Source organism: Sus scrofa, chromosome 13 (genome assembly GCF_000003025.6).
Source record: "Sus scrofa isolate TJ Tabasco breed Duroc chromosome 13, Sscrofa11.1, whole genome shotgun sequence".
NCBI lineage: Eukaryota > Metazoa > Chordata > Mammalia > Artiodactyla > Suidae > Sus > Sus scrofa.
The window spans coordinates 76944723-76970357 of record NC_010455.5 but is presented as its reverse complement, the minus strand read 5'-3'; the positions used below and the strand labels follow the sequence as shown (position 1 = coordinate 76970357).

Sequence of the window (25635 nt, the reverse complement as noted above, 5' to 3'; positions counted from 1 at the left end):
TAGTCAAAAGAAAAAGAAAAGAAGGATAGAAGGATGAAAATACAGGCGGAAGGATAGGAGGGAGTGAGGGAGGGAGGGAGGGAGGAAATAAATCTTTGTTTTCTTTTTAGGGCCACACCCATAGCATATGGAAGTTCCCAGGCTACAGGTCAAACCAGAGCTGCAGCTGCTGGCCTGCACCACAGCCACAGCAACACAGGATCCAAGTCGCATCTGCAGTCTACACCACAGTTCAGAGCAACGCGGGATCCTTAACCCACTGAGTGAGGCCCAGGATCAAATCTGCATCCTCATGGGTACTAGTTGGGTTCATAACCCACTGAGCCACAATGGGAACTCTGACATCAATCTTAGAGCACTGAAGTTCACTGTAGTAACCTGGATAGAAAGCATACAAAGTTTCAGAAATCCTGAAAACCTAATAAATTTATTAGTGAATAATGAAATTCTAACACATAAAATAGCCATATAAAAGAAAATCATAGCAGATTAGTCAATAGAGTTAAATTCAGATTCTTAAAGACCAATGAATAATGTTAATTCAACCTATCTGAACTTTAGACTATAAATATACTACCAAACTTTATCTTAAGCATAATTAAGACAATGAGCTTGTTCAATAATAAAACTGACCAGACATAATTAAAAGCATACTCACAAATGGCATCACCTCCAAAAATAGAAATATATGTAAGACACACCATAAAACCAAGCACAAAGCTTAATTTTTTAAAGAACAAGTGACCTATGAGATTAAATCAACAGGAGAGAAATACAAAACGAAGAAGAGAGTTTCTGTCATGGCTCAGCTGGTTAAGAACCTGACTAGTATCCACAAGGTTTTGGGTTCAATCCCTGGCCTCGCTCAGCAGGTTAAGGATCGGTGTTGTCTCTGTAGTAGCTCAGGACGCTGCTGAGGAGCTGGTTCGATCCCTGGCCCAGGGGCAGCCAAAATGCAGAAGAATCTAAACATGGAAGAATTGCAAATAGGGCAAGAAAAAAAATTAACAGGAGTGTAAAATATGAGATTTGATTTGGAGGAAACAAATACAAATATTTAGTATAAAGATACTCTGAACAGAAGAAACTCAGAAATAATTTCCATTTATTCACAAGGTATTTATTAAGCATGTGTAGCACTGCTACAACTTCTCCAGAAAGGGGATGATGGAATTCAGGTGGCAGTGGGAAGGATCAGTGAAGCAGAGGCAAGTCAGAAAGTCATTGTAACATAAACATTTTCATATCCCCCACATGGAGCCAGTGCACAGCTTACAACAGGAATTCAGTGCTATTTTCTTAATGTATGAACTGTGTTTAAGCTATGGGGCAACCCAAAATTCAACCAGGGTAGTGGAATAGGGCAAAAGCCCAATGGAAATATCTGCAGACAAAAAGGAAATGCAGATTATTTTGAGCAGACGATCTTCACAGTGTCCCTTAACAGAACTCAGTGCTTCCCCATTTCTCTGTTTCCATTCTGGATAGAGCTTATTTATTGACCCAACTGATTCCCTCTACTCAATCGACCTTGATATTAAGTAGCTGAAGTCATATCACAAATAAGATCACTGGTTCACTTTTGTGCTGATACAACAAATCTCTGAGCCCTTCCACTGGAAGAGTGCATGAAGCTCTTGTATGTCTGTAAGACAATTTTAGGCAAAAGGATGTGGTCCTGTGGGCTCAAGAGCAGTCCTAACTAAGTAAAACAATTCTTGTGTCACCAGTATGAATTACCACCTCTAGTGGGGCTCTATGTCCACAATTTTCAGCAGAAAAATTTTCATTCAATATTATAATAGGAGTGTCGAGGAGAAAGGGGAGCTGGGAGATCGGACAGGAAAGCAGAGCTGAGAACAAAGTTCAAAGCGGAGACATGATGGGCATCCAAACCAAAAGGCAAGAAGCTGGTATGGAGGTGGGGTACAGAATCAGAAATTTGAAAGCAGGAGAGCTGAGAAGAAACAGAAAGTTATCTGCTACAATAGAGCAAGTAAGGTTGTTTCATGACTTGCTTTATATATGCCAGTCATATGTGTGGTATGTCAGACTGAGCTGACAGGCTCAAGTCTAGGGTCAGGGCAGCCACCAAGCCTGCATCACCAATCTCATTCAGCCTCAAGTACTCTGAGGGATATGAAAAGAACCCTGAGACACTCCCAAAGTTCTTCATTCAGCTGACATTTCATATGTGGAACTAAGGGACTTCTGTATTCTACAGATGAGGTCCAGCAAGGATTTGCTTGTTATTAAGACTTACTGTACAAACAGATAACCCAATATAGCCTGGTACATACACAACCAGAGTCCCTTACTGGGGGCAAAAGATCTTTCTGTAAATAACTTGGTAGGTTTTATAAGTTCACAAAAGTGGAATGGCCATCTGACATATCTGCAGGCCATACCCAGAATATAAACTCAATAAGACTTGTTAACCCTACCTCCAGAAGCTCTTTTAATTTTGATCACTTCTCATTAAAATTCTGCTAGAATCCTGGTCCAAATTATCCAGCTCTCTCACCGGTACAAGCATCATGGCCTTCTAACTGGTCTCTCTGCTTTCACTCCTGTCTCTCCATAGTCCAGTCACACTCCAAACAGCACAACTAGAGTAATATAAATCAGAGTGAACTGCTCTATTTAAAATGCTTCAATGGTTACCTACTTGTACATTTTGAACAAAATCTAAAATCCTCTACCATGGTCTAATATAGCTCCAGTATCTACCTAGCACTTCCCTGACCTCATCTTGTACTTGGCCTTTGTTTTGTTTCCTCCAACAGACTGTTCTCCCTTGACCAAGGCCCCATCTCATTACTCTCTACTTCATTACCCAGTTTATTGTCTGTATAGCACTTAGTACCTATAAGTTTTATTTGTTTACACACTTATTGTATTTATCCCTGCAATGGAATGTATACTCCGTAAAGGCAAGGATATTGTTCACAACTGTATCACAACACTGGTACAGGGCCAGGTATAGAGGGAGAACTTTATGAGAAAGTGAAGGGAGAAGGAGGCAATTTGCTAATATACTATTGTATCTGTTTCTTTGTATGAGACCTGGACCAGGAAAAAGTCACCTTTTAAAACTAGTTTCAGGAGGCCCTGCTTGACACTATTGATAACTGCTTAGCCTAATCTTGCATTTCAACTGATAATAAGATTAAGCATATGCCTTGAACCTAAAACCAGCATCCCAGGCCCCTATCACGAATGCCCTAGTATTTCCTTTTTTTTTTCTATTTGCCATTTCTTGGGCTGCTCTCGCGGCATATGGAGGTTCCCGGGCTAGGGGTCGAATTGGAGCTACAGCCACCGGCCTATGCCAGACCAAGCAACACCAGTTCCAAGCCGCGTCTGCGACCTACACCACAGCTCATGGCAACGCTGGACCCTTAACCCACTGATTGAAGCCAGGGATCGAACCTGCAACCTCATGGTTCCTAGTCGGATTCGTTAACCACTGAGCCACGACGGGGACTCCACAAATGCCCTAGTACAGAGAGGCAAAGTACAAAAGACAGTCCACTAGAGCTACATGGCCCAGCACTCCCTCCCAAAACGCACTGAGAAAGACTGCCAACAGGAGGATTGATTATGCTTGTACTATAGCTAGCAAAGTTCTTTAATGGAAGTCTACCCATCAACAGGTCTATACTTCATCAGTAAGGGGACTCTGTATCACCGTGATCTCCAGACTTATCATGTTCAAATTTCCAGAGAATGCATTCCTGCACAGCATCTGAGAACACTTTGTCAACCAGGTCTTGGTCCTTAAAGAAAAGTGACACATCCACATTGATAAGTGGAGGCCATTAAGTGCTTCTGCTAGAGCACTGTGTCTTAGTATACATAACTCCTAGTGGCGCTCCTCCTTATGAATGCCCTTGTCACTACTCATCGGTGCTATGCATGATGGGCTCAAAACAAACGACTAGGAGTAGGACTAGGACATCTGAATGTCAGTAGTTACTAAGCTAGCTGAGCTGGATGGAAATTAATGGAGCTCTCCATTCTGGTTTGCCATCTGCCTAAACAGACTTCTATGATGACTGTAGCTGGGAAAGAGACTTTAAGTCAAGGTATTTACACCTTGACAGACATTACAGTACAGGTTTTATGGAAAATTTTGGTTATATTCCTAAAATTTTAGTCATTTACTTAATCTCATCTCCTAGGGCCCCCATTCCTGTTGGGTAGAATCAGCCATAAAGATTATTGGGGCAACAAAATTGCCTAGGGTCACAGAATGGACAGTGGGTGGTTCATGTTGTAAACTGACATAATCTTCCTAGGAAGATTACACTTAGGAGACTATTACATTCTTTCTGTGTGTGTGTGTGTGTGTGTGTGTGTGTACACATATTTTATAATCCTCTTCCCCCAACCTCCCCAGAGCATAGGGCACCAATCAATTCCTTTTCAAACAAGTTTTCTCTCCTATGTACTGAACAAAAGATGTCCCTATTTTTTAGAGACCTGCCTTATCCACAGGCTAGGTGGGACAACTTTATGAGTCACATGCCTTCTAATCCCTGGTCAAGCTTAGGTGACACAGTGACTCAAGGTAGGCTGATCATGTTTTCAGGCCTGGGGACTTGGAACTGAAACACTGAAATACTGTTGATTAGCTGAGATGGAGCTCTGGGTCTTAAAGTCCTACAGATCTGATGGCTGAGCCCACTGTTTCAGGCATCCACAATGAGTTATGTAGCAGGAGAAGCTAGCATTAAGAAAACAGAGCTGATAAAATACAGAGAGAAAGAGGGAGAAGCACATTCAATTTCTATGATGGCTGGTCATACTTAATAAAATCACAGTGAACTGATGTGCTCCATGTGTATTTTTACTATAAATAACATTTTCATCTGTATGTCTTTAAGTTGATATTTGTTCCTTAAAGCCAATCATTTCCTATGACATGCAAACATACACTTTCATTGATATTCTCTCACCTTTCCTTTCACCTCTTGCTTTCATAATACTCTACTGCCTTCCCTCTCTTGATTATTCTTCATTCAATCTGTAGCCAAAAATCTTGTGTAATAGATACTTATGTTTTTTTTTGTGTGTGTATTTTTTTTTTAGCAGCCTAGAATCTTCTGGACATTCTAATCTTTGATTATAACGGGGCAGTTGAGCAACATGTGTCCATCTGCCCAATTTTAAGACCAAAGCAAAAACATGGATTAAAAGGAGGAAATTATTACCCTTTTGAAAGTGGGCCCCATCCCATGACCCATCCTGTCCCTATACTCTCATGATAGTACATGTCTTTTCCAGGCTGGCCATGGATCCAGGCCCAATCTGACAACAATCAGTGCAATCTCAGTGATCAGGCCTATAATGCAGATCAGTGTTTCCAACCTTTTTTGACTAATGAATGTTTTAAAATGTAATACTGCAAATTTAAAAAGCTCTTTAAAAAGCTATTTAAAAAATGCTTGTATGACACAAAATAAAGCAATTTTAAATAAAAAGTTTCATCTTAAATTAGCATATTATTAAAGCTTTATTATAAAGTTCATATAGCAAAGTCTTTAATTATACTGCATATATTTAAGGATAATTTTGACTTTTACTCACAGGAGATGAACTATTATATCATGTAAAGAAAATTACATGTTGTCAAATAAACTTGTCAAAAAAAATAAAAGATGGATTTACAACCAAATGCGTTTAGTTAAAAGTTGGACTTGGCACAAATGTACCTTGAAACGCAGGCTGACATTTAATTTGTTATAGCATCCAAAATAAACAAGCTTTAAAAATCTGATACTTAGAATTCTTCTATTTTGAGTTTATAAAAATCAACTGCTTATTTTGAAAATTCAGAGGTTCAGTTTTTTTAACCTATCAAGGTAGGAGAAATGGTTTCATGCTTGCTCTTTGAGAGAAGTTCTCAGCCAACAAATAAAATGTAGATCTTTTTAACTAATAAACAAAAAGCCAATTGGTTAGTATAATCCTATGTTTTTCTTTTTCATATTTTCAAGTGTTTAAACTTTCCTTTTCAGACTTTTAAGTACCTAAACAGAGCACTACCGACTAAAATAACCATCTAGCTGTCCATAGACACTAGCTGTATAGTAAGTTGAAAATGAATTCTTTTAAGAACAAACTTCTTCCTTATTTAATACCACACTGAGTCTTTTAATTGACAATCCATTTTAGAAATGAAAGCATCTTAATTTGATTATATCCCTTCTATGTTTCATAATATTCAATATAGTATCTTTTTACCTTGCTATTTGGTGAATAAATCTGAAATGATTTTCTCTAGAGCAGCTTTAAGAATAGTAAATAGCAAATGCCAATCATATGCGTGTATGAAGACACATATGACTTTAAACCTAAGGCATGCCTGGCTAATGCTTTTTTTATATTTAAAATGATTAAAAAATAAAATGATTAAAGAATCTTATTTTGAAATAATTATAGATTTCTAGAAGAAGTGCAAAGAGAACACAGAGAAGTCCCTTATGCCCTTCACCCAGCTTCCTTTAATCATGCAGGTTTTTAAGTATTAGAAACAGGTTTTAAGTATTGATGTTTCATAAAATTCTGATCAGATGAATGCGACTTATGTATTTCATAAAGAGCATCTTGAAATAATTTTGCAGAATTATCATTTTTCATGCTCCTAATTTATATTTTTACATGTGTTTTAAACATGTTCCATCTTTAACCAACAGTTCATTATGAGTACAAACTAAGCTATACTTACAACTTACACTTAAAAACAGTAGATCCTTCTTTAAACTCTTCTAAAAAATAGAAGAGGAAGGAATACTTCCAAATTCATTTTATGAAGCCAGCATTATCCTTAATTCAACCAAACAAGGACACTGTAAGAAAATAAAATTACAGGCCAATATCCTTGATGAACAAGGATGAAGTGAAAATTCGCAACAAAATAGTTGCAAAGAGAATCAACAATACAGTAAAAGAATCATACACTATGGTCAAGTGGATCTATTTCAGGGATGTAAGGATGGTTTAACACTCACAAATCAATCAATGTGACACACCACATTAACAAAATGAAGGATAAAAAACATATGATCATCTCAATAGATGCAGAAAAAATATTTGAAAAAATTCACAATCCATTTATGATTAAAAACTTTCAACAAACTGGGAATAGAGGAAATGTCTCTCAACGTGAGCGAGGCCATATGTCACAAGCCTGGAGCTAACATGAGACTCAACAGTGAAAAGTTGAAAGCTCTTCCCCTAAGATTGGGAACAAGACAAAGATATATTATTCAACATAATACTCAAATTTCTAGCCAGAGAAATTAGAAAGAAAAGAAATAAAGTTATCCAAGTCAGAAAGGAATAAATAAAACTCTATTTACAGATAACATGGTATTGTATATAGAAAATCCCAAAGACTCTACCAAAAAACTGTTAGAACTAATAAACAAATGCAGTAAAGTCGCAGGATAAAAAATCAATATACAAAAATTTTATATGCTAATAATGAACTATAATAAAGAGAAATTAAGAAAATAATCTCATTTATACTTGTATTAAAAAGAATAAAATACCTAGGAATAAATTTTACCAAGAAGGCAAAAGATGGGTACACTGAAATACTATAAGACACCGATGAAAGAAATTGAAGAAGACACAAATAATGGAAAGATATACCATGCTCATGGATTGTAAGAATTAATAGTTAAAGTGTTCACATTACTCAAAGCAATTTACAGATTCACTGAAATCCCTATAAAAATTCTAACAGCATTTTTCACAGAAATAGAACAAAGAGTCCCAAAATTTGTATGGAACCACAAAAGACTCTGAATAGCTAAAGCAATCTTGAGAAAGAAGGACAAAGCTGGAGGTATCATACTACCTGATTTCAAAATATATTATAGAGCTACATTAATCAGTGTGGTGCTGGAATAAAAATGACACACAGATGAAAAGAACAGAATAAAGCTCAGAAATAAACACATGCATACATAATCAATTAATTTATGACAAAAGAGCCAAGAGTATGCAATGGGGAAAAGACAGTCTTTTCAATAAGTGTAGTTGGGAAAACTCTTTATCTACACGCAAAGTGCAAAAGAGTGAAACTGGGTCTCCATCTTACACCACACACAAAAATTAATTCAAGATGGGTTAAGAGCTTTCTAAGACCTAAAACCATAAAATTCATTCCTAGAAGAAAACTTAGGCAGTAAGCTCTGCGGCAATTGGTCTCCGCAATAATTTTCGGATTTGACATCAAAAGCAAAGGTAACAAAAGCAAAAATAAACAAATGGTACTAGATCAAACTAAAAAGTGTCTGTACAGCAAAAGAAACCATCAACAAAATAAAAAGGCAACCTATGGTATGGGAGAAAATACCTGCAAATCAGATATCTGATTAAGATAATATCCAAAGTACATAAAGAACTCATGCAACTCTATAGCAAAAACTCCCAAACAACTTGATTAAAAATTGGGCAGACAGATTTCCTGTCATGGCTCGGTGGTTAACAAACTTGACTAGTATCCATGTGGACATGGGTTTTATCCCTGGCCTTGCTCAGTGGATTAAGGATCCAGCGTTGCTGTGAGCTGTGGTGCGGGTCAAAGACACAGCTCAGATCTCGCATTGCTGTGATTGTGGCACAGGCCAGCAGCTGCAGCTCCAATTCAACCCCTAGCTTGGGAACCTCCACATGCCTCGAGTTCAGTCCTAAAAAGACAAAAGACACACACACACACACAAAATTGGGCAGAGGAATTGAATAGATATTTTTTTCCAATTGGGATATACAAATGGCCAATAGGTACACGAAAAGGTGCTCAGCGTTGCTCATCGTCAGAGGAATATAAATCAAAACCACAATGAGCTATTTGCTTCACACCTGTTAGAATGGCTATTATCAAGAAGACACAAATATTGAGCACTGGCCAGGATATAAAGAAAAGGGAACCCTTGTGCACTGTTTGTGGGAAAGTGAATTGATAGAGCCACTATGTAAAACAATACTGAGGTTCCTCAGAATATTAAAAATAAAACTACCATATGATCTAGCAATTCTACTTCTGGGTATTTATCGGAAGGACAAACACTAACTTGAAAAGATATTTGCACTCTTATGTTCATTGAAGCTTTATTTATAACAGCCAAGAGATGGAAACAACCCATTGCTTTTTTTTTCAATGGGAAAAACATTTTAAAAATCAGTTTATTAATTTCCAAAAAGTAATTATTGATACAAAAGCTATTAATGCCTTAATTATTTGAATTGATTCTGAGGTCAATTTATATAAGCTAATTCTAAAATTTCACATAGGAGTTCCCATCGTGGCCCAGTGGTTAACAAATTAGACTAGGAACCATGAGGTTGCGGGTTTGATCCTTGGCCTCACTCAGTGGCTTAAGGATCTGGCGTTGCCATGAGCTGTGGTGTAGGTTGCAGATGCGGCTCAGATCCTGCATTGCTGTGGCTCTGGTGTAGGCTGGTGGCTACAGCTCCAAATAGACCCCTAGCCTGGGAACCTCCCTAGAAAAGACACTAAAATAAAATAAAATAAAATAAAATAAAATAAAATTTCACATGGAAGAGAAAATGTGAGAGATGAGTCAAGAGAACCTGGGGTGAGGGGGACAAAGACAAAGTAGTTGTAGTATTTTTATCTTAAACTGAGCAGTGGGTAACAAGTGTTCACTGCTATGCTTTATACCTTACATACATTTTATAAATATTGTGCTATAGCTTTTAATATTTAATTTTTAAAAAGAACAAAAAAGCCCTTGTCTATCAAAAATCACAATATATTATAGTATAGTAATACTATACTAAACTTTATATTAAATACTATACTTTAAGCTATAGTAGTTAAAAGTGTTATTAATGGCACAGAAGTAAAGATCAATGGAACTAGAGTCCTAAAACCAACCTATACATATGTAAGAATTTATTAACTGATAATGTGACATGCCACTTATTATAAAACTGTTATTGAAATGGACAGCCAACTGAACAAGATTCCTTCCTTACACTATTCACAAAAATAAATTCCAGATGAATTAAAGACAAATTTTTGTGGATACATCTGTGGCATGTGGAAATTCATGGGCCAGGGACAGAACCCATGCCACAGCAGCAACCTGAGCTGCTATAGTGACAATGCCAGATCCTTAACCCACTGTGTCATAGCAGGAACTCTAAGACTTAAATTTTATATAAAAGTATAAGATAATGTAAGATTCTATGTTTATATTTTCAGGGAAGGAAAAATATCCATTAAAAAGTTAGCAAAAAAAATCAGTAATAAACCAAAAATAAACAAATGGAACCTAATCAAACTTACAAGTTTTTGCACAGCAAAACAAAGCGTAAACATATGAAAAGACAACCCGCAGAATGTGATAAAATATTTGCATATGGAGCTACTGATAAAGGATTAATCTCCAAAATATACAAACATCTCATACAGCTATATATATAAAAATATGTGTGTGTGTGTGTGTGTGTGTATATATATATAAACAATCTAATTGAAAAATGGGCAGAAGACCTAAAAAGACATTTCTCTAAAGCAGACTTACAGATGGCCTATAGGCACATGACAAGATGCTCAACACTGCTAATTATTAGAGAAAATGCAAATCAAAACTACAGCGGAGTACCACTTCACACTAGTCAGAATGGCTATCATTAAGTCTACAAATAACAAATGTTGGAGAGGGAGTGTACTCTACATTCCTAGAGTAGCTAAAAGTAACTAAAATATTTTATTTAAAAACACATTACTGCTTTTAGTTATATTACACAATGAAAAAGAATATTAAGAGAAGAATGTATGGGAGCTTCCGTCATGGCTCAGTGGAAACAAATCTGACTAGCATCCAGGAAGACACAGGTTCGATCCCTGGCCTCTCTCAGCAGGTTAAGGAGCCAGCATTGCCATGAGCTGTTGTGTAGATCACAGAAGTGGATAGGATCTCAAGTTGCTATGGCTGTGGTGCAGGCCAGTGGCTATACTTCCGACTCAACCCCTAGCCTGGGAACCTCTATATGTTGCAGGCGTGGCCCTAAAAAGACAAAAAAAAAAAAGAAGAATGTAGGTACACACACACACACACACACACGTATACATCTATATTAACTGAATCTCTTTGCTGTGCAGCAGAAATTAACAGCAATAAATCAATTATACTTCAATAAAAAAGAACTCAGTAAAAGCCATAAAAGCAAAGACAGGTAAGTATGACATCAAAATTGAAAGCTGTTACTAACAATGGAGGAGAACTCCAACAGACTGGAGGAAAATATACTATTTTCATGAATAAAGAAAGAGTATCTAGAATCCAAAGAATTTCTATAAGAAGTATTTGCTATGGAGCATATAACAGAACCCCCCCCAAAATAAGAGTGCTTAAAACAGAAGTTAAATTTTTCTCTTATGCAAAAGAAGTTGAGGGCTCTACCAAATGCTCAGAGACCCAGACTTTCTGGTTCACTGAGCTACTACCATGGTCATCATGGTCTAGGATAGCTATAGGAACTCCAGTCATTACATCTGTTTTCCAATACACAGGACAGGTGTGCAAGCGTCTTCTCCCATGAAGAAGACTTCAGAAAGTCACACCAAAACCTTCTGCCTATATACCATTAGCTAAAACTTAAACATGGTTCTACTTAGCTCCAAGGAGGCCAAGGAATATAGTCTTCTGGATGGATAGCAATAGACTTGGCTAAAAGCTGGGGTTCCTATTACTAAAGATGAAGGGAGAATGGATCATAGGAGGTAACGAGCAGTCTTTGCCATGCAATCAAAAAAAAAAAGGAAATCAAAATGGTCAAAATCTTGACAAAAGATACTCAATTACAGGGAAATAAAAATTAAAATAAGGAGAGAGGGGAGTTCCCGTCGTGGCTCAGTGGTTAACAAATCCAACTAGGAACCATGAGGTTGCGGGTTCCATCCCTGGCCTTGCTCAGTGGGTTAAGGATCCGATGTTGCTGTGGTGTAGGCCGGTGGCTGCAGCTCTGATTAGATCCCTAGCCTGGGAACCTCCATATGCCACAGGAGTGGGCCTAGAAAGGGCAAAAAGACCAAAATAAATAAATAAATAAATAAAAGAGAGGAATTTTAAATCTTTTGAGAAGTAAAAACTTGCAAGTTGGTTAAGGCATGAGGATTTTTAACCTTTGTTAAATTTTTTAAGAAAGAGAACGTAGTCTACATTCTTAGTGTAGCTAAAACTAAAATATTTAAAAACACATTACTGCTTTTAATTATATTACATATTATATGGATACATAATATTAGTATAGGCACCTTGGGGACCAATTTGGAATTATCTATTAAAATTCTGATGATACAATTTTATTACCCAGTAATTCCATCCTTGAGAATCTATACAGTATAAACATTCACACATTTGCATAAGTACAAGGATGTTCATTGCAGTAATGTTTAAAAAAGGAAAAACTGGAAACAATCCAAGTGCTGATCATTAGGGGAATAGTACTACTTAATTTTCTTCATGGCCCTACTGCCACTATCTGATATTACATTATTTTATTTATCTACTTATTTGTCATCTAGGAAATTAGCTCATCTAGGAAGAGAGTAGAGGCAAGCACATATTTATATAATGCTTGTTTGGTTAAAAATTCATTAGAGGAGTTCCCATCGTGGCTCAGTGGTTAACAAATCCCACTAGGAACCATGAGGTTGCGGGTTCGGTCCCTGCCCTTGCTCAGTGGGTTAACGATCCGGCGTTGCTGTGAGCTGTGGTGTAGGCTGCAGACGTGGCTCAGATCCTGCGTTGCTGTGGCTCTGGTGTAGGCTGGCAGCTACAGCTCCAATTCGACCCCTAACCTGGGAACCTCCATATGCCACGGAAGCGGCCCAAGAAATGGCAAAAAGACAAAAAAAAAAAAAAAAAATCATTAGAAATAACATATTGTTTGTTTATTTATTTATTTTTGTCTTTTTGAGGGCCGCACCTGCAGCACATGGAGGTTTCCAGGCTAGTGGTCTAATTGGAGCTACAGCTGCTGGTCTATGCCACAGCCATATCAGATCAGAGCTGGGTCTTCGACCTACACCACAGCTCAAGGCAACGCTGGATCCTTAACCCACTGAGCGAGGCCAGGGATCGAACCTGCAACCTCATGGTTCCTAGTCGGATTCATTTCCGCTGCGCCACAACAGGAACTCCTATATTGTTTTTTAAAATGACGAATCAAAACAGATACCATTTCAGACTTAAAAAACGTGATCCTGCAGGAGGCCCTCCGGAAGGCCTGCAGGCAGAATGAGAAACAATGACCCAGATAAAGTCTCCAAGCTTGCTGTTCAGAGAGACTCTCACTGGACAATACCTGCTGCCCTTTAAGGTCTGAGACATTTTATAGTAGAATCACCATACTCTCTTCATTATGCAAAACTCTTAACTACCTTTTTTTATTTAAAAAAATTTTTTTATTATAGCTGATTTACAATGCTCTGTCAATTTCTGCTGTACAGCAAAGTAACCCAGTTTAACCACCTTTAATACGTGGATTCCAAGACTGCTGCCAGCACTGAGTGAACTTTCACTCACTGAGCAGGGCCTGCCATGGGAAAGAGGTCCCAACTAGAAAGCCAGGATAATGCTAAGACTGCTAAGATGTACCATGCTGAGAGAAGACAAAATGCTGACACCTGAGCCACAGTGCTTGAAGGGGGCTTGGCACTGGTAGGAGTGCTGTGCTCATCAGTACTCACAACAACGGGGCATTCCAGGGCTCCATCACCAAAGCTGTGAGGGAATACACCTGTGATCACAAAATGGAAGGACTCAGTTTGCTCTGCTATGATTTCTAAGTCCTTACCAACACACCCATTCACAGACGTTAATCTATGTTTTTTATTTCTAACCTCACAGATAAGCAGTTTTCAAACTACTTTTTTCTTTTTAATTGGAGGGACTCAGTTCAAATGAAAACTTAAAGAAGAATAAAACAAACAGGGGGAGAGAAACAGCCTCAGTGCTCCATCTTAGGGGAATGGGAAGAATATGCAGACTGTTGGGTGCTCTGGGAAGAAGAGTTTGAAAGGGAAGGGAGTGCTGAGAAAATGAACTTTCACAAAGACCTAAGGAAGATGAAGGAGGGAGCTTTGTAGATATTAGGGGAAAACAAAGGTGGTGAGGCAGGGACGCAGCTGCTTTGTTGGAGGAATAACAAAGTACCATTTGAGACTGGGACAAAGTAAGCACAGGGGAGAGTAGTAGGAGATGAGGTCAGAGAGATAAAGGTGGCGTTAGATCATGCAGGGCCTTAGCTAAGTGTCTGAGCTGAGAACTTATTTTAAAAGGGTCCGCCTACAGAACAGGCTCTTGGAGAGCAAGTACAGAAGCACGAAAAAGAGGCTATGACAATAATCCAGGTGGTATATACTGGTGGTTTGCACAAGGTGGAAGCGTAGGGCTAGTGGGATAGGACGAATTCTACATACATTTGGAAGGGAGAAACAACAATTGTTTGCTGATAGATATTGTGGGATAAAAGAGAAAGAAGACAGCAAAGATGATGCTGAGTTTTTGGGCCTGGGCTACTGAAAACAGAGCTTCTTTACTGAGATGAGACAAGCTGTGGAAAGAGTGGGTTTTTTTTTTTTTTTTTTTTTTTTGTCCTTTTTGGCATTTCTTGGGCCGCTCCCGCAGCATATGGAGGTTCCCAGGCTAGGGGTCCAATCGGAGCTGTAGCCACCAGCCTATGCCAGAGCCACAGCAACGCAGGATCTGAGCCGCGTCTGCAACCTACACCACAGCTCACAGCAAGCCAGATCGTTAACCCACTGAGCAAGGGCAGGGACCGAACCCGCAACCTCATGGTTCCTAGTCGGATTCGTTAACCACTGCGCCACGACGGGAACTCCAAGAGTGGGTTTTAAAAGGGAAGATCAGGAGTTCCCGTCATGGCACAGTGGTTAATGAATCCAACTAGAAACCATGAGGTTGCGGGTTCGATCCCTGCCCTTGCTCAGTGGGTTGATGATCCAGCATTGCTGTGAGCTGTGGTGTAGGTTGCAGATGCAGCTCGGATCCTGTGTTGCTGTGGCTCTGGAGTAGGCTGGCAGCTACAGCTCTGATTAGACTCCTAGCCTGGGAACCTCCACATGCCACGGGAGCAGCCCAAGAAATGGCAAAAAGATAAAAAATAAATAAGTAAAATAAAAAGGAAGATCAGAAGTTCAGTTTTGAGATGTCTGTTAGATATCCAGATGGAGAGGTCTCAAGTAGGTATAGTTTGATATCAGAGTATGAGATTCAGAGGAGAGGTCTAACTTGGAGAAAAAATTTGGCGGTCATTGGTGGTAGTAGTTGGTGTATAGATGGTATTTAAGGTCGTAGGACTGGGTGACAGGGCAAGGAAATAGAATTGATAAGGAAGAGTAGAGGTTTGAGGAGTAAGCAGTGCTCAATCTTTCAGAAGTCAGGAAGATGATGAGGAACTAGCAAAAAGACTGAGAACTACCAGTAAGATGGGAGGAAATCCAAAGAATGTTCTGGAAGCTAAGTGAAGAAAGTATGTCAAAGAACAAGGAATAAATCAACTTGTGCAAAATGCTATTGAAAGGTCAAGTAAGAAAGACCGAAAACACTGGAGTTAGCAATGTGAAGGGTAAAGGCCTGATGAGCACAGACTCAAGAGAGCCTGGTGGGAAGGAACTAGATTCAGTGAGGTAGCTAATAGAGAAGAACAGGTCTGGAGGTGGGTGTAGGGTGAAAAGAGTTTGGTCTTATACTATAAGGCACTATCTCTGTAGTATCTGGTACAGTGCTTGGCACATAGCGCTAACTCAATAAATTTGCTGATTGAACTGAGATCACTAGCCATTGAATTAGGAAATAGTTCTAGAAGTTTAAAAGCTGATACAGTGAATTGTAAGAATTCTTGATCCAATAAAAAAGAAATGCCTTCATTCTCCTTCAATGCCTCCAAACTCTTCAGTTTTGAAAACTATGCCTAACACACCTAGTATAGCTATTCCCTAAATTTAAGAGAAATAGCAACAGAATTTGATAAATACATGATCTACAAGAAAATATTTTCAATTCTGGATAGGTACAATCTCTCCAACTACCTCTTGCACCTGGGACCCTGTGACTTTGTATCCAGGGGTAGAACACGAATCCCAGCCCTCTAGGTACATCGTGATTCACTATGCACTAGAATGGAAGACTTTTGGTCATTGCTTAAGGATCATATATCTAACAAGGATCATGTATCCAAAATATATAAGGAACTCTTAACTACTCAACAACAAAAAGGCAAACAGCCCAATTTAAAAATGGGCAAAAAACTTGAACAGAAGTTCAAAGAAGTCTCCAAAGAAGATATACAAGTGTCCAACAAGTACATTAAAATTGTACAACATCAGGAGTTCCCATCATGGCGCAGTGGTTAACGAATCCAACTAGGAACCATGAGGTTGTGGGTTCAGTCCCTGCCCTTGCTCAGTGGGTTAACGATCCGGCGTTGCCGTAAGCTGTGGTGTAGATTGCAGATGTGGCTCAGATCCTGCGTTGCTGTGGCTCTGGCCTAGGCCGGTGGCTACAGCTCCGATTCAACCCCTAGCCTGGGAACCTCCATATGCTGCGGGAGCAGCCCAAGAAATAGCAAAAAAAAAAAAGACAAAAAATAAATAAATAAATAAAATTGTACAACATCATTAATCATTAGGAAAATGCAAACCAAAACCATGAGCTACCACTTCACTTCCACTAGGATGGCTATAATCAAAACCAAAACAAAACCAGAAAGTAACAGATGTTGGCAAGGAAACTGGAACTTTTGAACATTGATAGTGGAAATGTAAAATGGTGCAGCTGCTGTGGAAAACAGTTTTGGTGGTTCCTCAAAAAGTTAAATATAGAATTACCAAATGACCCAGCAATTCCAATCCTAGGTATACACACAAAAGAACTGAAACAGGTACTCAAGCAAAAACTTGTACAAAAATGCTCATAGTAGCACTATTACAATAGCCAAAAGGTACAAACAGCTGAAATGTCCATCAACTTATAAACAGATAAATAAAATGTGGTATATCCATTCAATGGAATTATTACCCAATCATAGAAAGGAATTAATATTGTTTACATAAAGGAACACATGCTATAAATGAACCCTGTAAACATGATGCTAAAAGAAGCCAAACATAAAAAGTCACATATTTTGTGATTTATACGAAATGTCCAGAATTGATCACTCCATAGAGAAAGAAAGCAAATCAGTGATTTCTAGGAAATAGGAAGAGAGGAATGGGGAATGACAGCTTAATGGCTACAAAGTTTCCTTTTGGGGTGATAAAAATATTCTGGAATTAGATGACTGCACAGCAATGTGAATGTATTGCACACTGCATTGAACATTTTAAAATGATTAAAATGGTTAATTTTATGTTATGTGACTTTTAACTCAATAAAAAGTAAATAAATCACACAGCTCACATTTGACAGACCAAGGCTCGCACCTAAGAACTCTTAAGTCTTCTATCCACTCAACCATTCTGTCTCTGTTACAAACCAAAGGAGCTCTAGACAAACTTGGTAGTGAACTTTTTCCTCCATCTACCACCATCCAGGCATAGTACCTAATTATATTTGTGATAAAATAATTCCCACATTTGGCCAAGCACATACACGTTTCTAAACATTTTTTCTTACCAGAGACTCCCAGTACAAACCTTCTTAGGCCAAGGTCTGCTATTCATATCACAAAGTCATCCTTTAGAAGTTAATCATCATCCACCTCACTAATAATCCTTGGCATTTTCCAACTCCTATGGTTTCTCTTCAGCTGGTAGATCACAACTCTTAGAAGCATGAAGTGCAAAACTGACCCTGAAGCCCTCCTGTGCCAGATTAAAGCTGCCAATGAGGCAGAGATGGGTAAAAGACAGACCAGCAGTGAACATCAGCATGACAATCCACTCTAGAGAGTCACTCTAACCTGAAGTCCTCAAGGTAACAGCATTCATACAACCTTTTAGGAACCAAAGTTTGGTGTTTTCTTCTTCTCTTTGAGTTCAATGAGGGTCTACTCCTCCAATTTATATCAATACCCTTTAATCACTGACAATGATGAAGACTTCAGAGTATGAGAGATTTTACATGCATGCAACTGGAAAACCAAATTGCACCATCAAATTAATTGGAAAAAATACAGCTGCAAAAACTATTCCTAGGAATCTGACAGCTCGATACATATTTCCTGACATAGCTAAGTATTCCATTTTCAATATACCAACAATCTGGGCTTTGTTCATCAGTTCAATGGGAAGTGATGTCAGGGACACTGGAGTCCTGCTGGCCTTTAGGAGCTCTATGGCTTCCGGATAAGAAAGAGACCAGGGCCTAATCACCAATCTGTCTCAGGGTCCATGCAAAATATCTCCTTAGTGAAAGGCACAAAGTATCCAAAACAAATGTAAGTAAGACCTCTCTGAAATGAAGTAGACAGGTAATCAGGAACCACACAGACACCTCCCTGAAAGGTTAAGGGAAGAATCTGGGTAACCAACACAAACGGAGCACCTACCTTAGAGACATATAAGACACGTGGCCCTTCCTCATTACTCCACTTTTGGGTAAACTTCTCGAGAGATTTTTCCAACATTCACCATTTCCATTTTCTTACTTGCTACTCACTTCAATACGGTTTCTGCCTCTTTCAGTCTCAAAGGGTTCTTGCGGAGGTCAAAGACTCCATCTTGCTAAATTCAACACATCATTTTTGGTCTACCTCTTTACTTGTTAACTGCTGTTTTTAAAATACTCTCTTCCTTTGCCTTTTATGACACATCTTAAACTGGAGTTAAAGTAAGCTTATAAGACAAAAATATAGTTTAAATTACTCCTGAAAATTCTTTAAATGGCCTATTATGTAAAGCATACCTGTGTTTTGTGTACATAACTCTATGGAGTAGTGAACTGCATATATGCATACATGCAAAATGAATAGTAAATATACCTGCAAGACAAAACAGTGCCTCTCATCTAATTAGAAACATCTTCAGGTGTATTGGGTTAAGCCTGCATACCTTAACTGCCAGCAAGGTACCATTCCATTGTACCTCTCTGGCCACTTCTCATCCCTTTCCTGGGGCTACTTTCCTCTATCCAACTTTGAAATGCTGGGCCTGAGCCCTCTTCTCAATCTCTATCAGTGGTTCTCAACGTCCACTGCTCAGTGGTATCACCTGAAGATCTTTTAAACATCCCAGGGTGAAATGCAGACCAAGTAAACAGAAACAGGAATTCCTGGGTAGGCCCTAGCATCAGTACTTTGTAACCATTCAATGTTTCCAGTGTGTAGTCAAAATGAGAATCACTATTTCATACTCTCTTCCTACAGCAGCATCACAGATCACATACTCTAATGCCTACAGGGTCAGAAGGAAAAAAAAAAAAAAAACCTTGGCAGGAATAAGTTTTAGGGAGTGGTAGGCTCTCTGGCGAACAAGAAAACAGCTGGGATCAGCTGTGACATAACTCCAATCAACTGTTCCCATATGGGAAAGCCAGCTCAGTAGTGTTACATCTTTTCACTTTGAAAGAAAAGCCCCAAATCTGGATTTTCATGGGAAATCTTGGGATTTTAAGTTACTGGCAACTCACTCAAAATTAAACAACAACAAAACCATTGTATGTGAAAAAACAAAACACATGTGTAAACCAGATTCTGCTATGGCTGTGCAACCTCTGCTCTGGGTTGATTCAATCTACATCCTTCAATTTACATCTAAACATTTGTATTCTCAGTTCAGCCCACTCTTCTGGGCTCTGGATTTGAATTATCAGAGGCTTATGTGACCTCTCTGCTTCTCAACCAGTCTTTTTTTTTTTTTTTTTTTTTTTGTCTTTTTGCCATTTCTTGGGCCGCTCCTGTGGCATATGGAGGTTCCCAGGCTAGGGGTCGAATCGGAGCTATAGCCACTGGCCTACACTACAGCCACAGCAATGTGGATCGGAGCCGCGTCTGCATCCTACACCACAGCTCATAGCAACACCGGATCCTTAACCCACTAAGCGAGGCCAGGGATCGAACCTGCAACCTCATGGTTCCTAGTCAGATTCATTAACCACTGAGCCATGACAGGAACTCCTCAACTAGTCTTAGAGTAAACTGTAATTTAAACCACCTCAAAACCATTGTTCTTTCCACTGTCCTCCAGTTCCACCATTCACCTGGCTGGGCAAGCAAGAAGCCTGAGCTTCATCCTATGCACTTATTTCTCTCACTGCTTGTACCACATCAATTATCAAACCCTATCAATTATGCCTCCTAAATATATCCCCTGCATACATCTACTTCTCTCCATCTCCTCTGCTATCACCTTCGTCCCAGTACCCATCTCTTTTCTACCTTTCCAGTGTAGTTTCCCCACTGTATCCATGGATATGAACCTGCAGATATGGAGGGATGACCATACTATGCCATTTTATATAAAGAACTTGACTATCTGTGGACTTTGGTATCAAAGGGGGTCCTGGAACTAATCCCCAGTGGATACTGAGGGTCGACTCTTTTAGCCAGCTTAGGCCGCTGTAATAAAATACCATAGACCGGGTAGCTTAAACAATAGAAATGTATTCTCTTATAGTTCTGGAGGGGAGAAGTCCAAGATGAAGGTCTGACACCATTGGTTTCTGGTAAGGACTCTCTTCCTAGCTTGAAGATGGCTACCTTCTCACAATGTGTTCACATGGCCTGTCCTCCCTCCTCTTCTTCTAAGGCCACCAACTTTATCGGTTTAGGGCCCCACTCTTACGACCTCATTTAACCTTAATTACCTCATAAAGACTCTATATCCAAATATAATCACACCAAGGGTTAGGGCTTCAAAAGGCAATTTAGGGGGACACAATTCACTGTACATCACATTGTAACCTTAGTCAGTTGTCTTCAACCTTCACTATTGTTCCCTCCCAAGCCGTTCTCTCCAGTATGAGCAGAGTACTCTTTTACAACCACACTTACAGATGTGTGTATGTGTGTATACATATTTGACCAGATAATTCCACTTCTAGGAATTTATCCTACAAACATATCCACATACATGTGAATTAGCATACGTTCAGTACTGTTATGGTAAATTATTGGAAACAACTGTTTTTCAACAGAGGAATGATTAAATAATCTGTGGTCTATCTGTACAATGGAATACTATATAGTCATTCAAAAGAGTAAGGAAACCATATATTGGAATGGAAAGATTTCAAAGACATTGTTAAGGGAACAAAGCAAGAAACAGTGTGTACAGTATGCTACCATCTGTGTAAACAACAGGAGGAAAGAATATGCATTTGCTTCAATGCCCATAGAAAATGTCTAGAATGATAACACAAAACTTGTAATGGTGGTTACCCCTTTAGAAGGTATGAAGAAAGTGGCAGCTGGGGAAGGGAGTAGGACCCACTGCAGACTTTCTGACCTAATGGGCCTGGAGCATGGCCCAGGCACTAGTATTGTTTTAAGTTCCTCTTGTAATTCTGATAAGCAGGCTGGACTGAGAAGTGCTGCTCACCATAGCCTGAGCTACTTTCCCAGAATGATACTGTATCTTCTGGCCCTATCACTCTCCATCCTCTAACCATACTGGCTGGAGTTCCCAGAAAAGGTCCCGTTCCTTCTCCTGGGAACACTGTCCCCCTAAGCTTCGCCTTGTAACTTCTATTTACTCTTTAGACTCAATCTTACCTTAAAAGTTATTTCCCAAGGAAATTTTCCATAGTTTCTAAGCTAGGTCAAAAACCCCTGTTTTATATACTCAGAGCACCCTGTACTTCTTCCAGAATCTATCACAATTGTGATGAGACACTGTATAACTATACATGTATGTATCTGTCACTGTTTAGACTGTAAGGTCTAGGAATGCAGACACCACATCGTGGCATTTACTGCTGTATTTCCAGATTTCAATTAATACCTGGCTGGCAAAGGAGGCCCTCTCTCAGATATCTGTTAAATGAATGAATGACTGCTCCTGCCCTCAAACCTAGCAGAGAAAACTGACACAGAACAAATGAGAATGCAGTGTCATTAGTGTTAAGATAGCAGTCCATTTAAAACCACTGTTCTCAACTGGGGGTGATATTGGCCCTCCCAGGACACATATGGCAATGTCTGGATGCATTTTTGATTGTCAAAACTGTGTAGGTTGTGTAGCTGTTTGTCACAACTGTGTATTGTGGGGTGGGTGGGATTACTGGAAACTTTTTTTTTTTTTTTTGTCTTTTTGCTATTTCTTGGGCCGCTCCCGCGGCATATGGAGTTTCCCAGGCTAGGGGTCTAATCGGAGCTGTAGCTGCCAGCCTATGCCAGAGCCACAGCAACTCGGGATCCGAGCCGCGTCTGCAACCTACACCACTGCTCACGGCAACGCCAGATCGTTAACCCACTGAGCAAGGGCAGGGATCGAACCCGCAACCTCATGGTTCCTAGTCGGATTTGTTAACCACTGCGCCACGACGGGAACTCCAGATTACTGGAAACTATTAACTAGAGGTCAGGGATGCTGCTAAACATCCTATAATGCACAGGATAGCCTCCATAACAAGAATTAGCTGGTCCAAAATGTCAATGATACCTCTAACTTAGAGGATGGTCATACCCAAATGAGTGATCAATTCTACTCCAGGAGGTGGGTTTTTTTGGGGGAAAGGGGGTGAGGAGAATGTCAAAAAGGCTTCAGAGAGGAAGTAAAGCTTTAAGCTGTGTGTTGAAGGATGGCAGGGACCATATTGTGTAGACTAGGTTTGTAATGTAAAGCCTCTGAAGAGATTAAAAGCAAGTTATGGTTTGAAAAGGTACCCCCATCAACTACTCCATACTCCAGTATTACTCATCTCTTTTACACCCTTCTTGCTGAAACAAAACTTTCATCCTCTTAGGGCCATGGTTTTAGCTAAGAATTAAGGCCAAATTAATTCAAGCTAAGATAAATTCAGATAGCCCTTTCACTCTCCAGAATGTTAGCTGCATTTTAAAACATGCAAATACTTATGAATACAAATAAATCTTAATGTTTAAACTGCTTACTGTTCAGATTACTTGTGGATAAAGCTATTTTCTTTCTTTTTGTCTTTTTAGGGCCGCACCGTGGCATATGGAGGTTCCCAGGCCTCCATATTCGATGATCAGGCTAGGGATCGAATTGGAGCTACAGCTACTGGCTTACACCACAGCCACAGCAATGCCAGATCAGAGCTGCAACTGTGATCTATATCACAGCTCACAGCAACGCAGGATCCTTAACCCACTGAGTGAGGCCAGGGATTGAACCTGCGTCCTCAAGGATACTAGTCAGATTCGTTTCCCCTGAGCCATGATGGGAACTCCTGGATAAGACTGTTTTCAAACCAACAGCCAGGTTGGTCTTGGTAAAGAGTTCTCCAAAGCTTTCTATATATATTTTTTTAACTTTCTTTCCCCTGTCCTCAATTTCTGAGCTCCCAGATTTAGAAAAGGTCCAAGTTTTTTCCGCAAGTATCTCATGCTGTAAGTTCTTCCGCCAGAGAGGACAGGAGAGACATTTGTGAATGTATTAAATGTGAATAAATTGTACGTATAATTTAGAAGTGATCTACAGATTTTTTAAAAACAGCTTTACTAAAAGTCATAGATACTCCTAGAAGAAATGAAATTGGGATAATCTTAAATGGTATTACCAAGGGAGAATACGGTGCTTTACTACAAAACAAGCATGCTCTTATGAGCTAGAAGTACACACGCTGCTCCAATATGGCCATTCTTAGGGTCGCAGACTGAGTGCTCTCTTTTCAAGAAACTGAGGCCTGAGACTAATGAAGAACAAAGAAAAACGCCTGGCACAGAAGGTTTGAACGACATTTTGTACATAAGTGATTGGAGAAGGAACACTTCCTCAGATTTTGGAAAGCTCTACAAATCATTCTTTTTTCTGCTTACATTTTGAGAATTTTTATTTCGTGTTTCCAGACCATTTCCTAATAAGAAAATACCTTATAATTTACAAAGAGCAATTTATCCTCCCTTACATTTACTGACCACTAAAACTGGATACAATTTCCTTAAGCTTTACCAGAGTCAGAGGATTGGTTATAATATGAGCACAGCACAGTTCAGATGCAACATCAACTCCAAGACTAGCCAGCTGGTTTCCATCGAAAGGTCCCCCAGGAGAAAGCCCGTCGGAGGCGGCGGCCGGGGTCGGCGGGGGAATGAGGCCCACCTGGGCGGCCCAGCGGCAGCCACGGGGCAGGGCCGGGGTCCGTGTAGCCTCCGTTTACCTTTGTTTCAGGTACTCTCGCTCCCTGCCAGGCCTGGGATCCCACCCGAGGCCCCGAGCTGGTGACACATCCTTCTTTGGCCAAGTCGGGCCGAGGTTGGGCAGGGGGCGGGGAAGGAAAATAAAGCCTCAGCGTCTAACGACGTGACTCTCAGTTCTTCCAAAACGTTGGCATTTGTTTCTCTGCCAAGCTTTCCTGTTAACAAGTTCCCGAGGGCTGAACAGGCGAACTGGCCCCGGAGCCCCAAAAGTGGGAGGGACCAGGCCGTCCCCCGCCTTCCCTCCTCCGTGGGCGCCCCCGGGCAAAGCCGTTTCCACACCTCCTGGGCTGCCAAGGCCCGGGACCTAGCTGGGCGTGCCGCGGCGCCCACACCGCCTAGAACCCGGACTTCCACGGCTCCGCCAGCCTGACCAGCGCCGCGCGGCCCCGCCAGCCCCTGAGCCAGGCCGGTCCCCGCCCCTCTGCCCCGCCCGCCAGGGCCTCCGCGCGCCGCCCCTCGGCCTCACCACAGCCCGCGGGCCGGACCCGGGGCGCGAGGGTTCCAGGTCGCTCCGCGGGCGGCCCCACGCCTACCTCGGCGCCCGCGGGTCCTCTTCTGGCTGCTGCCTCTGCTCGCGTACAGCGCTGGCCGCCACGGCGCCCGGCGGCGCGGGACGTGCAGCTGCGAGCGCTGCGCCTGAGGAGCCGAGGCCCGAGTGCGCCCCGCCCAGCCGCCCGTCCACCCCCTCCCACCCCCCGACCCCTCCCTCTGCTGCGGGCTCGGCGCCCCGCCCCGCCCACCAGGCTCCGCCCCTCCCTCGGGCCCCGCCTGCAAGGCCTCGCCCACTCTGCCGGCTGTAGCCCAAAAGGGGGCTGTCAGGGGTGCCACGAGAGCCGCCTTGGCCGCTTCCCGAACAGTCCCCCTGTGTGGCGGCTCCGCAGGGACGCGATTAGTAGTGCTCACTACTGTTTGGTGGATGTGAGTTTCTCTCGGATTTGTTATTACCGTGATTGTTATTATTACTGATATCGTTGTTGCTGTTATTGTCGTTAGTTTTTTTGTCCTCCTGTAGAGACTGGATGGTTCCATTGAGCCCAGAGGCTGCTACGGGCAGGTGGTCCTCGCAGCTGACCAGCCACTTCAGGTCACCTGGATCCTACCAGTGACAGCGCCACATTTCATTATGAAATAGTGAACAAGTTGGGTGAATTTTGAAAGAAGAGATACTTATTTTTTATTTTTTGTCTTTTTAGCTATTTCTTGGGCCGCTCCTGCGGCATATGGAGGTTCCCAGGCTAGGGGTCCAATCGGAGCTGTAGCCACCGGCCCACGCCAGAGCCACAGCAACGCGGGATCCGA

The 25635-nt window shown here is 40.8% G+C and overlaps 1 protein-coding gene across 3 annotated transcripts in view; it reads right to left on the bottom strand.

Moving 5' to 3' along the window:
* The window catches only part of PPP2R3A (protein phosphatase 2 regulatory subunit B''alpha), a 203204-nt gene extending 178164 nt beyond the window's left edge, over positions 1-25040 (bottom strand). The window contains exon 1 of one of the 3 annotated variants that reach the window (XM_021069482.1): positions 24870-25040. The gene's annotated coding sequence lies outside the window, so the exon portion shown is untranslated. Of the gene's footprint in view, positions 1-24296; positions 24707-24869 lie in introns of those variants that run through there. The other 2 variants (XM_021069485.1, XM_021069483.1) reach the window with 2 other exon arrangements.